Here is a 3375-nt window from a genome sequence, read left to right on the forward strand (position 1 = left end):
GACATTTGGATTGAAAAAAAAAAAAGTTTTTTCTGCAGAAAAACACACATCTTTATATATAAAAAAAAGTTTGTATCTCTCTTAAAGTGTCCAACTAGGATGCCACATAGGAAAATCATTTCATGGTACTGTGACACGTGTCCCGGCCGATGTTGCACTGCGTTTCATTTAATCGTTTTGTTAAAAGTACTGGGGTGCGTGTTTTGATTACCGTTTTGATACAAATTTGAGCCCAATAATTATTGCCCCATCTTGCATTGGTTTCTTCTCCTCTTCATTGGTTTCTGTGATTCACTTCTTTTTTTTTTGTCAACATTCTGTGATTCACTTCATTTTCCCTAAATCGGTGCTCAGTTTTAATTCAATTCTCATTCAATAGATTTTTTGCTTTCTTCAATTCTCTGAATCTGTAGATATAAATAGATGTATTTGCATCTGTAGAATTTATCATTCCATTTTTCATAATCATATTAATACTGAAACTTCTGCAGATTAAGATGGCAAGCTCCTCTGTGCTCCTCATATATTGGGTATAGATTCTGGTTCGATTCAGCCGTTTGTGAGACTGTCGTTAGAGAAAACCCAGTCGTCAAGGCGACAAACGTCAAACGCGGTGGCGATTTGATGGAGTTTGAGAAGCTTTTTCTATGGTATTCTGTTCTTAAACACACATCTTCGTATTGAAACAGATTCCAGCGTATAATACTTACAAAATTTTCTAAAATTTTTTATCCTAATGTTTATTTCAACTCTTTCGAAGAAGCATTGGTACATAGAACCCATCTTTATATTGTTATCTCTCTGAGTCTCTGTTTCCATATAAAGAAAAAACTATAACTTTCCATCTTTTGCTTTTGAGAATGAAGGGACAAAGGATAACCTTTAGTGGGCAAATTCTTAACTATGAGAACACAGTGGCACAAGTGGTGGAACTCCTTGGAGATGAGAATACTGCAGCTGATTTACGATGTTGGTTTGGGAAACAATAGCTATCTTAATAATTATTTCATGTAAGTTTTCTAAACCCGTTTTAGTTTGTTTCAGCAATATATTTGAATGAACACTATATGAACATGGTTTGTTCCAAATCAATATTAAGTTTAAAGCTTAAAGCTTCCTGAACATAATATTCAAGTGTCATAAAGTAATTTACCTAGGATTTCATGCCGGTTATAAAGTCTACATATTAGCTATGTTTGAGAGAATCGGGACTTTTGGAAAAGCGAATTCGAGATTTAGAGATATGAGGTTTAGCAAGCGTCTGTAACAGACTTGGTTGCATTGAGACTAACAAGAAAGTGAAAAGCTTCTGGCTTGGTCTCAACGAGTTTGCAGATTTGAGCCACGAAGAATTCAAGAACGAGTATTTGGGGCTCAAGACTGATATAGAAAGAGGCGATGATGAAAGATCCTATCAAGAGTTCGCTTATAAGGACGTTGACGTCGAAACTTTGCCTAAATCTGTTGACTGAAGAAAGAAAAGAATCAAGGCTCTTGCGGTCTTGGTTTTAAATAGCGTGTTGCGATCAAATGCGATGAGGTGCTCGACTCTCGCCAAGCGCCATGGCGAGGCAAGTCGATCGCCATGTGTAACACACATGCAAAACCGTAATTATCTATTTCTAACTTGTACCTTATGTTAAGCCATTGATAAAAACAGTAAGAGAAAACTAAAATACCAATTCCATTGATAGCTTAAAAGCTTAAAGCCAAAACACCAATTCAAAAGTACTAAAATTTAAAAGATCAAGAACTAGAAATCCTAAAAACTCTAAAATTTGGGTTCAGAGTTTTGCTTGATAAGAAAATATAGTATATGAGAACAGAGAACTAATAGTAAAAGGAAAGAAGATCTAAGCTGAGTGAATAGAATGAAGAACATAGAGAAAGAAAGAGCTGATGAAGAACATAGGTAATATAGTAGAGTGGATTAGGTTTGTCGATACATTTCATTAGAAGGTAGAGCTTATGTATTAAACCGAAGTTGGTTTAGTAACCAAAATATGTAGAAACCAAGTTGGTTTGAGAAGAATTAGTGAGGCGTCGCTAGAAGCGCCTTATAAATAATACTAAAGAGCTCAATAGCGAGCGCCATGTGTGCCTCGCCTGGCTTTCAGGTGTTAATGCGATGAGTACACCGCTACACCTCGCCAAGCGCCATGGCGAGGGAGGCGTTCGCTTTTTAAAACCAAGCTTGCGGTAAGCTAAAATCTTCAACTCTGATGTGTTATAGTTTTAATTTTTTTTTTAGTTTTTTTTTTTTGAAATGTTATGCAGGAAGTTATAAACAAAATTGTGACAGAAAACTTGTGGAAGGTATAAATAAAATTGTGACAGGAAACTTGACAATATTGTCTGAACAAGAACTCATAGACTGTGAGTCTGTGAGTCTGTGACACAACTTACAACAATGGTTGCACCAGAAAACAAAAACGGCGATTCCAACAACAAGAAATGTTGTCTCATGGATTATGCTTTTGAGTACATTTTCAAGAACGGAGGTGTTCGCAAGGAAGAGGATTATCCTTACTCTATGGAAGTAGGAACCTGCTAGACGCAAAAAAAAATTATGTTACAGCGAAAAATGGATTAAATTGGTTTATACTAATTCTTTTTGTCTTAAAACAGGATGAATCTGAAATGGTGACTATCAGTGGGCAACAAGATGTACCGAGAAATGATGAGAAAAGTCTCTTGAAGGCGTTGGCTCATCACCTCTCAGTTTCGCTATTGATTCTTTTGGTATAGAGTTCCAGTTCATAGCGGTGAAAGATGTTGGAAATATTGTGTTTTGGTATATGAAGGGTGTCTTTGATGGGAGATGCAGTGTCAATTTGGACCATGGTATTGCTGCAGTTGTGTATGGATCAAGCAAGGGTTCAGATCATTGTTAATTGTTTTGGTTGCATCAGGACGAAGAGGAACACTTATAAACTAGAGGCTCTCTGTGGAATCAATAAGATGGCTTCTTTCCTCCACTAAAACAAAGTGATAATATCATTTTATGTTATCTGCATTTCATCACTATCTTCGTAACAACATAAAATTGTTATTTTAATGAATAGAAATGTTGTAACAACTTTGAGCATTAATCAAAAAGATGATTGAAAAAATGGAGAGCATTATTAAAATGAAAAACTTTTTGGACAACATTAAAATGAACATTGATGCAGTAAAATTTCTTTTAGTCAAATAAATATAATTTGGAAGCGAAACTAAGTTAAACATATCATAACATTTATTCACAATTTTAATTACTCTTAAAATATAAATCAATAACTCACCGCAGTAAAAAAATACATAGCTATAAGGTTATAACAATGACAGAGTTTTTTCTTTAAAAAAAAATAATAACAGAGATTCCGGAAAAGAAAT

At 34.8% G+C, this 3375-nt stretch overlaps 1 long non-coding RNA gene across 12 annotated transcripts; it reads left to right on the forward strand.

Moving 5' to 3' along the window:
* The first annotated feature begins 212 nt into the window (after positions 1 to 212).
* On the forward strand, positions 213 to 3083 carry LOC106427019. 12 transcript variants are annotated; one of them, XR_007317454.1, is made up of 6 exons: positions 213 to 260; positions 492 to 650; positions 867 to 1010; positions 1307 to 2199; positions 2278 to 2539; positions 2629 to 3083. It is a non-coding gene; the product is annotated as an uncharacterized LOC106427019 (long non-coding RNA). The 12 variants fall into 12 exon arrangements; XR_007317447.1 differs by having other exon boundaries at positions 214 to 346; positions 1307 to 1499; XR_007317451.1 differs by having other exon boundaries at positions 213 to 650; positions 1307 to 1499.
* Positions 3084 to 3375: the final 292 nt, after the last annotated feature.

The sequence above is a fragment of the Brassica napus genome, chromosome A10 (assembly GCF_020379485.1).
Source record: "Brassica napus cultivar Da-Ae chromosome A10, Da-Ae, whole genome shotgun sequence".
In the NCBI taxonomy this organism is placed as follows: domain Eukaryota; kingdom Viridiplantae; phylum Streptophyta; class Magnoliopsida; order Brassicales; family Brassicaceae; genus Brassica; species Brassica napus.